The sequence below is a fragment of the Hypomesus transpacificus genome, chromosome 12 (assembly GCF_021917145.1).
Source record: "Hypomesus transpacificus isolate Combined female chromosome 12, fHypTra1, whole genome shotgun sequence".
Taxonomy (NCBI): domain Eukaryota; kingdom Metazoa; phylum Chordata; class Actinopteri; order Osmeriformes; family Osmeridae; genus Hypomesus; species Hypomesus transpacificus.
This window is the reverse complement of record NC_061071.1, coordinates 304,806-316,769: the sequence shown is the minus strand read 5'-3', so window position 1 is coordinate 316,769 and position 11,964 is coordinate 304,806. Positions and strand designations below refer to the sequence as shown.

Sequence of the window (11,964 nt, the reverse complement as noted above, 5' to 3'; positions counted from 1 at the left end):
TGTGTCACAGTCCGCCATTAGTAACTCGCCAGCAAACTCACTTTCAAAGTGAGGTTTTATCATAATATATAATAGTAATAACTAATATATAAGCAGAAATGGATAGGAGGTGGGTGTGAATGATTTATAAAGTTAGTTTGATGCTGCCATTTCTACCCGGCGGAGAATCTAGGATAGTGTTGCTACTGTAGCAGGCCTTGAAACAAATAACGTTAGAGCTAGCTAGCTTTCTCCATATCAAACTAATAGCTACAACTTGGCCTCATCATGTTCTTCCTATGTAGCCTAGCTATTTGGTTATTAGTATTCGCTTGCATAGACTAGATGTAAATTGTTAGCTAAATATATTTAACTAAATGTAGATCATTATCTTTCTGGCCAGATCAGTGCTTGTGAAAAGTGATGGCGTGTTTGTCTATTGCTAGTTTGTCGTTAGCTCAACTTGGCGAACTAGCTAGTTCACAACAGTACTAGAGATGGCAATATAAGTTTAGACTTATGTGTTGGCCTGTCTATTTGTAGCCTAGCTACGACCTGCCTGCCCTCATTCTATATTACACCCCACAAGCCTTATCAAGGAACGTAGACTGCGTCCAATCTTATAAAATGAGATCTAAAGTACAGTTACAGCAGTTTACTCAACTTCCCTATACAAAACAATAACAGCAGCAACCAATAACAAACCATTCTTTCAAATGGAGAACTGCAACTGATTACCAATTGCAACACGTCTTTAATTTTTAACTTCAGTCCAATGACGTCGAAATATTTCAGGGTAGGCAGGTTCTCTTGAGAGATGATGTAACTATACCAAGGTATTTCACCTGTGGGAAATGGGTCATGGCTAACAGAACACTGGTAAACAATATGCTTGTGTGATTGTCTGTAATATATTAAACTATCTTTATTTCACAGATACACAAGGGTTTACATAATGTTTCTGGTGGTGAATACAGGTAACACATTTTGATACACAATGCAGCCCCTGTGACATGTTTTGCCCGTAGGTTTGTACATAAAGCAAGAAACAACACGCACATGAGCTATTTTGGATATATTAACTAATTAGTATCTGCGCTGTAGTTTCTTCTCAGGAAAAAGTTGAAGGATTCACGCAAGGAGCGGCTCTCCTACCGTGTATCTACAACGACAAGGTTGTTAAAGAATTTAACATATTCTGGCGGGACAAGAATGACGAAAACGTCTACAAAGTTCGCAGCGGGGAGATGGACCTGTCCAGCCAGTTCTCTCTCTACAGTAACAGAGCCAGTAGTTTTCCACAGGAGTACAGCAAAGGGAACTTCTCTCTTCTGCTGAAGGATCTGAAAGTCACAGATAGTGGGAGATACACCTGTTTCATTCCAGAAGTAGACATTCTTCGTCAAGTGGATCTCACTGTCAGAGGTATGTCGTGGCAATGTTGTTAAAGCCTGAATCTGCTTTGGGACATCGAAACCTGCACGTCCTGCTCTCAGCGATCAGTTTAAGATGCATTGGCGTGGGCAAACAAAAAATGCCCTTTGACCATTTTGACTGTTGTACTGTGTTGTGTATGTTTGTGGGGAGTGTACGGGTCACAATCAAGTGTCTTATGTTTTTTTTATATAACAGATAAGCCAAGCCTTAAGGAGGAAGACGTTCTCCAAGGTAACAGCAGTGTGAGGGGACAGAATCTCCCCCTCCTCCTCCCCCTCCTCCTTCCCCTCCTCCAAATGCTTCTACCAAATTAAACACAACAAAGTCACAACTCATCTACCTTAAGACGGGTAACAAACAACAGCTTGTATTCTGGAATAAGGACCGTAACACTTTCAGTTGCACTTCAGGAAATGGGCTGGACCCTGTGGTAGAAAGTCTAGCAGACACCACAGTGAAAATATTCAAGGTATACAGTGTTGCGCTTAGTCATTGTCTATAGACTGCTTAGAGATTTGAATTTCAAACACAGCGAGTGTTCATTAAATCTAAACCTAATCCAAATGCAAGAGATCTGGCTTACTTAAATTTTTTAAATGTGTTAAAAATGACCTTGTTTTCAGGTCCTTAGCTTTCCTGGCTAGAATTAATGGCTGGCAATTTGGTAGTCAGAGTACAGAAAGTGCAGAAAGGCTGTAAGGTTGCAAACATGACATCTGATGTGTTTAGGTGGAGAGTCTACACTGTAGACCTACATAAGCGTTGTGGTTTCTTTGAGTGTGGGTTGTGCTGTGTTGGTTTCACAGCGTCTTGAGCATTTTCTTCTGTTGAGTATGTACAGTCAACTCCAGAATAATTGGGACCCCTTTCACAGATGAGGAAAAATATGACCCTTTTAGCTTAATGTCACATTGAAAAAAATATTATAATAATCCAACCTTCCATTGAAGATCATTTATTTTGAGGGGAAAAAAATCTTGTCATAAATAATTATTTATTATTATTTATGAATTAAGTATGGTGGCGGTTATGTTGTGTGGATGTTTATCCCCTGGGAACCTTGTAAGGGTACATGACATCATGAACTCCATGAAATACTTGGATATAGTCTATGACAGGACATGACAAGCTAAATTATAAAAAAAGTGAAATAAATAAATATTCATCTTTGCCAGGGGTGCCAAAAAATCCAGAGTTGAGTGTATGGCCTTTGTAACAAGGAATGCATTTGTGTTTTATAGTTGGTCGTTGTGTTAGAAAGGTCAATGTCCCTCTCTGTTTGCGTTAAACGAGGTATACAGTGTTGCGCTTAGTCATTGTCTATAGACTGCTTAGAGATTTGAATTTCAAACACAGCGAGTGTTCATGGATATGATCTAATAAGACCTACTCTTAAGCCTATAAGCACTATTTATTTATGTAAAGGTACCTTTTTATCTACCTTTGTTGTCAACACTGCAGAGTGTAGACAATGTAATTTGTTGATTTACAAATGACTATTTCAATTACTAATTCAAGGATTTAAATCTTGTTTGTTGAGAAAAGCCCAAAAGCAACAAGTATAATTTAAAAAACGTATTAATAGTGTCCAATTACGACCAGTAAATACATGTTAATGTTATTGTTTCTCCTATGATTCATGTGACTAGTAAGCAAGTGTTAATCAGCGTGTGGTTGATCACATTATTATTTATGAGGTCATATCATTGGAATTATCAGCATTCTCTGTTGAGCTTGGAGAAACTGCTGGCTGTTGCTTGACGTAAAGCACTAAATTGGGAGCACTTAAACCTTACAGAATTGCTTTATCATTCATAACATACATTTTTATTTATTCATTTACAGTTTAATAAACACAGCATTTACTGGAGTCAATTGACATCTTCAAAAACAGGAAGTTATATATTTTCAAGCATATTTAAATGTTGACATTTTGAAGACTAATTTCAAGTTAAATCATTAATTTTAATGCCAGACCAGCTAATAGTTAATGGAAAACGAAAGTTCACCCAAGGGTTAGGTTTAGTCAGGGGCTGTCATGCTGAAGGATGACTAAGCAGTTTGGTGTTCCTCATTTCTCTGTCTACTTCAGACATTTTCTTTTTTAACACAGATTAGGCTTGGTTTGGAAAATACACACATTAATTTTCTATACCTTATTACCGCACACTGATAAAAAGCAGCTTTCTATTACCAGTCAAAGAACACATACACCCCCCTTTAGTGTCAATGCCTCTTGCTCTGCATTAAAAGATGTTCAGGCCTGCCAGCAGGGGGCGTCAAAGAGTACAAATGACCCCTGCCCTGGGGGTTACAATACTATGTGTATCATTGCTGCCCGGCCCAATTCTGTTTAGTCTCAGTCAGACTGTGTGCTTAATTTATACCATCAAATGATTTTTTGCTATGACTAGTTTTCGGAGTTTGTTTTTCTACAACTTGGAGCAACTAATGCACTTGACATTTAGGTAGAAGGGATGTTAGACATATGCTCTGTGATTCAGCTCAGTATTTTCAGTTGGAAATATGCTTTAAACTGAACATGTTTAGTGCTGAGGGAAGGTCATGAAGAATTATATTTGTTATTTTGTACGTTTGAGATTTCATGTATGCCTATTACTATTATCGGTTTGCACTTACATAAAGTTTGATAACTGTGTCCTATCTTAAATATAAGTTGAGTATCAATAAAGGTTTGTGTTGAAAGCATATCCTGTTAAAATACACATTTACTGCATTGCATTTTTCTTACTTATGTAACAACAACAGAAGTCAAATTAAACCTTTAAATTGTTTAAATAGTGTCTTGGTCATTGTCTGTTTTCTCTCTGATTCAGTAAAAAAGTTTAGCGTCTCTCACCTACAAAGACATAAGACACGAGACCAACCACATTAACATCCTGTTTGCTATGAATATAATGTTTTATTTATTGTTTTCAATCATGAACATGCGACAGTATATAGTACAAATGAAATGGCATTCCTCCAAATCCATGGTGAAACATTTTTAAGGCAGTTTCCACTGCAGTAGCGGTAGTTGCTAATGTTCTTTCAGAAACTTGAATAATCCAGAACACAGTGGTGTACATTGTGTGTGCTGTCATTTGATTCTTAATTATTTTTACTTAATTGCATTTTTCTTCCAACATAAATGTGTGATTTTATGGTTGATTGAATTGACTCAAGTAAGAATAGTTGCTGAATCATCAATTATCCAGTTAAATAAACAGAAATATTGAAGATCAGTTTTGCTTCTTACATCCTGACTTGACGGACACATTGACATGCTTGTGTGCCTGAAAGAGGAAGTCATATATATAGGAAATGTATTCTACGAACACACGTCTAATGTTTTTGAGCTAATGCGTTTCTGCTTTACAAGACAGGAGTGCGCTGGGTGAACCGGGTCAGTTTCTATGATCAGAATGGAGCGCTTGTTGTGGATTCACCTCTTTCTAGGTCTGATGATTCTGTTTGCTGGAACGAATGGTTTAACAGAGATGGAGGTGGACTTGGAGGAAAACATAACAATCCCCTGTTCTCTTAAAATGAATGGGGCTGTTTTCTGGTATAAACAACGTGAGGCACAGTCTCCTCTGGTCTTACTACGCTTTCTGGGTGAAACAATTTCATTTTACTACAATGGCAGTTTCAAGAAGAAATACGTTTTACAAACAGATGAAGGATTGTTGATACAGAATGTTACAGTGGAGGATTATGTGGTTTATTACTGTGGGAAGATAGAAAATATGTCAATGAAGTTCGACGATGCCACCAGGCTTGTTAGTATGAGACAACTGAAGACCACAGGTAAGTAACTTTTGACTGTTATTAAGAGGGGATTTATGAAATAAGTAATTAGTAATAAGAAGAGACACTAGTATGTCAGATGGTTGTAGAAATACATATAGTAACACACTTGGGCTTAGTATATTTAGCATTTACTGCATTTACTACCAGATGAAGGATTGTTGATACGGAATATAACGATGGAAGATGATGTGGTTTATTACTGTGGTAAGAAAAATGGTAGCTCAATGAAGGTTGACAACGCCACCAGGCTTGTTAGTGTTAGACAACCTGGGAACACAGGTAAGAGTAACATTTAGTTATTTTGAGGGGATTTATGAAATGAGTAATGTATCGACGATAATATGTCAGAGGGTTGTGGAAATACTTAGGCACTTTGAATCAGTACACCAGGTTTGACACTGGATTGACAGAAAGAGCTGAGTATTTTGTCAGAAAAGTAAATATAGGATTAATTTGTGTGAATTGAGAGCTACTATAGTGTTCCTTACATTTGGTAAAACAATGTTAAACATATTTTTTACTTTCCAGATGATCCATCTGAACCCAAGATCAGGACTCCCGGTTCAGAGCTTACTTGCTCAAATATACTTATACGTTCCACTGTCTTGAACGGGATTTTTCTATTACTGTGTAAATTAAGTTGGATTTTCCAAAGTATTTCTTATTGTAGTGTTTTTCCACTCTTACATTATTTATTCAAATATGCTAATGCATATACTTCTACGAATATAATCACACTATTGTCATACTTGGGACAGAATATAATCATGATCATTGTACACTAATGCAGCGTATGTGTTCCTTCTCCTCAAGTGGTTGTGGCTAGTTTTTGTTGGATTTCCGGCCTGCGTAGGAGAGCCTCCACCCAGGGTGCTGGTTCTCCTCCTCCTCCTGGTCCTCCTCCACCTGGTCCTCCACCTCCTGGTTCTCCTCCACCTCCTGGTTCTCCTCCACCTCCTGGTCCTCAAACAGACCATGAGCCACAGGTCAGTATGTCACTCATCAGATCATTACACCCAAGCAATCCTGTCTTTCTAAACCATAGTGACATTGTCATGGTGCCCCATCTTGTTTTTCAGTACGAGGCGATACAGCTGTCACCGACTGCAAGGACAGAGCAGCCCATCTAACTACTCATTCCCGGGTGCAATTCACAACCAGCACACTGTAACGCCAGAGCCTTCTGCAGCTGGTGATTGGCTGCTGCGCTCGGCATCCCCAGAATATAAGAACAATCGGCTGCACCTGTATCTCATTTAGGGTTTCAGTATGTAAGTGTTTGTTTGTGTATTGTCCGGTGCAAAGTCTTGATCTTGTTTCTAGTTCAGCCTTGTTTGAAACTGTGTACTGCTCCTGACCTTGGCTAGTTTTCATACTCTCTGTTTTGGATCACCTGTATTGCCGTCTACTCGTGTAGCGATCGTTGCCTGGCCGACCATTCTAATTAAATCAGCGCTCTACACTTGGACCCAGCACTGTCTAGTATGCATGTTTCATTATAAGTGGGTGGAACATGTCCTTTCTAAGAACAGCTTGTCCATCCCCCTCTACACTTTTTCTTAAGAAAATTATATTTAACGACTGCATCCTCAGTTATTTGAAGAAGAAAAAAGCAGTTCCATCAACATTGGAAAACAAACCTACATGCGTGGTCCAATGAAATGCCAGATTGCACTCATACACAGGCTGCTGTTGCATCTGTGGCTAGGACTTCTTAACCATATCCTGTCATCACCATCCACTCAACTGCCATCTTTTAACCTTTCACGTGCCCAAAAACACATATTTACAAATTAAGAAAATAACTTTAAGACCAGCCTATTATAGTCCTATCCTCTGATTTGTTAGGATACAATATCAAGAAGGGTTTGTGTTGAAAGCATAGCACGTCAGAATGTACATGTACTGCATTTTCTTACCCTCATAACTTCAAAAGAAGTACAATAAAATATTAATTAATCTTAAATTGAAGTAGTGTCTTAGTCATTGCCTGTTTTCGTCTGATGCAGTAGAAATGTATTGTACAGCCTCTTACACCTACAAAGAAATGGTAAGACAAAAGACCAACCACATTAACATCCTGTTGGAATAACTTTACTTATGATCTTGTTTCATGTTAGATCACTGAGTATTTTATAACGTGCATCAGAAATGGTAAAATTGGACATTCCCTTAAACACCTAGAACAAAATAGGTAATGATACAAGCTGAGTGTTTAAATTAGTATTATACTGTGACTCCTTCCATTCTAGAGGGTCGTCAACATGGTGTGGATGTTTCCAGGCCTGTGGGTGGGTTTCTGGGTCTTTCATGATCTCATGTGCTTGCAGCAGAACTAGGTTAAGGTGATTGTCCCCTGCTAGAATAGACAGTGCTGTCGGCATGTTAAAATCTGTGCGTGCAAACATGTCTGTATGTGTGTACATGCACAAGCATACAGGCAATTTGTGAGTATATTATGCAGCCTGTTTTACATCCCCCTACTTTTGCAATCAGGTGCTACTACACATGGTATAGGCCAACTGGTTACCTCACAGGTAACCACGTCAGTGGAGAAAATCTGCTGGGGGGGGGGCAAATAATGTTTTTCCCAGGATGGGGGGGGGTCGTGTCCCCCCCCCCCCGGGATTTTCCTCGGGATTTCCACCTATGAACCACGTCTAACTTTACTAAATATGTTATGGATTCTCTTGAACTTTTAAGGCATTTTCTATTGCAGCTATAATGTTAACGTGAGTGGTCATGACTATAGTGGTGTACATTGTGTTGTGTGTATGAACTTCATCTGTTTAGAAACATACCTTGTTGGATGTCAAAAGATAAGGAGAAGAAAAGGAGATAAAAACAAGTGAATACATGGCAAACTTTGGCTGTGTTATACCATGTAGAAATCACAGGTTAAACTTACATACACTTTCACCTCCTTGCACGTCTTTGTGGTTAGTTGATAGTCATACTGGTGTGTGTGTGTATGTGTTTTTCAAAGAGGAAGTCATATATATAGGAAATGTATTCTACGAACACACGTCTAATGTTTTTGAGCAAATGCGTTTCTGCTTTACAAGGACAGGAGTGCGCTGGGTGAACCGGGTCAGTTTCTATGATCAGAATGGAGCGCTTGTTGTGGATTCACCTCTTTCTAGGTCTGATGATTCTGTTTGCTGGAACGAATGGAGAGATGGAGGTGGACTTGGAGGAAAACATAACAATCCCCTGTTCTCTTAAAATGAATGGGGCTGTTTTCTGGTATAAACAACATGAGGCACAGTCTCCTCTGGTCTTACTACGCTTTCTGGATGAAACAATTTCATTTTACTACAATGGCAGTTTCAAGAAGAAATACATTTTACTACCAGATGAAGGATTGTTGATACAGAACGTCACAGTGGAGGATTATGTGGTTTATTACTGTGGGAAGATAGAAAATATGTCAATGAAGTTTGACAATGCCACCAGGCTTATTAGGATGAGACAACCTGGGACTATAAGTAAGTAACTTTTGATTGTTTTGGGGAGATTCATGAAATAAGTAATGTAGCAATATGAGGGGCACTAGTATGTCAGATGGTTGTAGAAATACATATAGTTACACAGTTGGGCTTAGTATATTTAGCATTGTTAGTAGATTAAAACAGGTACCTGATTACAAAATGTTGACAGTAAGCTAAAGTTTCAAAAAAAATACAGCATATAAAAAATGAAGGTAAATGTGAGTGTGGGTAAAGTATCTAAAATGTGCATTGTATGTGGTAGTTCAATGTTAAGCATACTTTTTATTTTCCAGATGATCAATGTGAACCTAAGAACAGGAGTACATTTTCAGATGATCAATCTGAACCTAAGAACAGGAGTGCATGTTCAGAGATTTCTATTGGAAGTTTCTCAATTACGAATCTGCTTATATTGTCTGCTGTCTTAAACGGAATTTTACTATTACTCTGTAAGTTAAGTTGGATTTTCAATGGTATTTTGTATATTTCTGTTTTTCTACCCTTACATTTGTTATTCAAATACGCTTATACATATACTTGCTGGGGGCATAATATGATAATAATCATTGTACACTAATGCAGCGTATGTGTTCCTTCTCCTCAAGTGGTTGTGGCTAGTTGTTGGATTTCCGGCCTGCGTAGGAGAGCCTCCACCCAGGGTGCTGGTCCTCCACCTCCTGGTCCTCCTCCACCTCCTGGTCCTCAACCATACCATGAGCCACAGGTCAGTATGTCAAGGCCGTAATCATAATACATTTTGGTGGGGACACATCCCCCCCAATATTCAAATCTGGTCGAAATGTCTCCCCTAATATATTGATATAAAAATATAAATGTGCTATGCTATGACAGGCAACCACCTACACTGTCCGAAATTATCATTAAAAAATACATTCGTCCCCCCCAATGTTGACTCAATGGCTACGGCATTGCAGTATGTCACTGATCAGATCATTACACCCAAGCAATCCTGTCTTTCTAAACCATAGTGACATCTTGTTTTTCAGTACGAAGCCATACAGCTGTCACCGACTGCAAGGACACAGCAGCTTGTACCGACCGGTACTATTTATTCTAAAGTACAATTTCCAAGCATCTCACGAATGCAGCCCTATGCAACACCAGATGACACTTATACACTGGCTGATCATCCATCTACATAGGTTCATCAAGTCTGCCTAATCCTAACCCTAACCCTGACCAGGGAATCAGATCTAACTACAAACTAATCCAACTATTTATTTCCAAGTGCAATTCTCAACCAAGACAAGGTGGAGCATTATCGTCCAAACATTCTACTTTATATTTTTTAATTTGTATTCCACATCTATTCCATTGTCATATAGAAGTGATTTCAGTCAATCAACTTTAAAACAGCCCAAGAACATACAAACATACATAACAACCTAGAAACAAACTTGCATTTAAGTCATACATTGCTCATCTGCAGGAAAGCGTAACTTGAGACTCACCACTTAACTTGCCTTATGAGATCAAATAAAATAAAACATGAATTTTTGTAACTTATTCAGGGTATGAAAAATCTGTATGACACTGTTGTTCATTTACTTTGGCTATACAGTAGATTGATTTGGTAGGCTATGTGTCAAGCCCTGTCTTTAATCACATTCTATGTTTGTCATGAGACTGTGGCTGCCCAGGATTTCTTAACCATTTCCTGTCACCACCCTTCCCCCCATCCCACTCCTTCGCCATCTTGTGACCTTTCACATGTCCAACCACCCACACGTATTTGTATTTTTTTATGTTCATTATCTGACATGTGAGGACACGGATATGAAACATTTTACTCTGATGTTGAACAAGTGTCAAAAAATTGTGTATTGTAAAGCGTTGCTGTGGCCTATATTTAAAGTCAACATTACTTTTGTCCTGAACTTCAACATTGGATATCAGCCTATGCATCAAGGCTTGTGTGTGGTTTCTGTCTTTTTGCTGTTACGTGTGTGTGGTGGGTTTAGAAGCACAGGGAACTACACGGATGTAGACTGAATTAAAAAGTTGAATCTCAAAATGTCCCTACCTACTTTTCGCAACACACCGGACATCGCTCAGTTAAAACGAATTCTGCCAAGTCATTCTTCCTGACCTTTTGACCATGCACGAGTGTGTCTAGCCGTTCTCAGTTCTCAGGAAAATACTTGAAATGTTGCCGTTACTGTCTCATTTCCCCTTCCCATTTCCTTTTCATTCTCCAATTTACTCTGTAAAAACATTGTACGCTGCCAAAGGCATGGGTGTTGAGCTGTAGACATTTTAACCAATGGTAAGACTTTCATCTATTTGTCATATTGTGTCCAAAAAGAAAAGTATTTCCATTCGTAAGTCGCACGAAGTTGTAATAAACCTATTGTCCACTTGGTGTAGCTCTAGTCATTACAGAGATTAGACCTGGAGAACGGCGTCAGCCGCACTGGAATCGCTCGCTGTGGATATTGTCAGGTGGAATGATTTCTTGAATATAAATCAGAAATACAAGAGCAGCGAGGTCTACTGGTTATGATCGGGTTCTATAGTCCCCGCTTTTTATCGGTCCAAACAATCTGTTCCACTCGGAAATTCTAAAAGTAATTTGTCCAATTGTCCTAATGAACATTTACTAATACCGTGAATACCGTGAATAACGTACTCGTTCTTATTGATCAAGTTTTTATTATACGATAGAAAATAGTTTTTAGACATTAATGTGATGGTTGTCAGTCTAACGATCGTTTCCCCTCCCCCATATCGATCCGGTTTAATGCCCTTTCTGTGTGTGTTCATTCACCCCGTTCCTGAATCATCCTTTATGATGCGAGGCTGCTAGCATTGGATGCGGCCTGTCCGGGTCATCGCCCAGGGGATAGGGCGGTTATTGTGCTTAAAGGTCCGTTGGCCCGGGTTTGCACGATTAGGCACAGGTCGGGGCTGCTGTGCTCCCTGTTGCATTTTGAGAGTTTAACTAGTGTTAAGTCTATTAGCATTTGGAGTATTTGGATAGGGACCCAAACGTTTTGCACTGCAGTTCTTCAGATACCATATTCTACAGTAGGCCTACATATATTTGAACGGCTGTAGTCGAGCCTACATTTGACCCGGTTACTTTGAATTTGTAACAATGATTATGTCACTCTTCCAAGCTGACACAAACACTTTGCATTTCAATGTCTTCATGAGAATTCAGGTGTAAACCAGATTCTGCTCTTCATTACTCTGAAACGGTTTAAAATACTTGGGCACCTAA

General features: G+C 38.9%; 3 long non-coding RNA genes across 4 annotated transcripts; all 3 read left to right on the top strand.

Annotated features, from left to right (window-relative positions):
* The first annotated feature begins 117 nt into the window (after positions 1-117).
* On the top strand, positions 118-1,184 carry LOC124474332. Its single transcript, XR_006956813.1, has 2 exons — positions 118-858; positions 1,084-1,184. It is a non-coding gene; the product is annotated as an uncharacterized LOC124474332 (long non-coding RNA).
* A 545-nt stretch (positions 1,185-1,729) lies between these two features.
* LOC124474330 lies at positions 1,730-7,176 on the top strand. Of its 2 annotated transcripts, XR_006956810.1 has the most exons (4): positions 1,730-5,226; positions 5,758-5,859; positions 6,043-6,215; positions 6,309-7,176. It is a non-coding gene; the product is annotated as an uncharacterized LOC124474330 (long non-coding RNA). The 2 variants fall into 2 exon arrangements; XR_006956811.1 differs by lacking the exon at positions 5,758-5,859 and having other exon boundaries at positions 6,309-6,326.
* Positions 7,177-8,252: 1,076 nt separating this feature from the next.
* LOC124474331 lies at positions 8,253-10,755 on the top strand. Its single transcript, XR_006956812.1, has 4 exons — positions 8,253-8,717; positions 9,014-9,169; positions 9,326-9,444; positions 9,728-10,755. It is a non-coding gene; the product is annotated as an uncharacterized LOC124474331 (long non-coding RNA).
* The last annotated feature ends 1,209 nt before the right edge of the window (positions 10,756-11,964 follow it).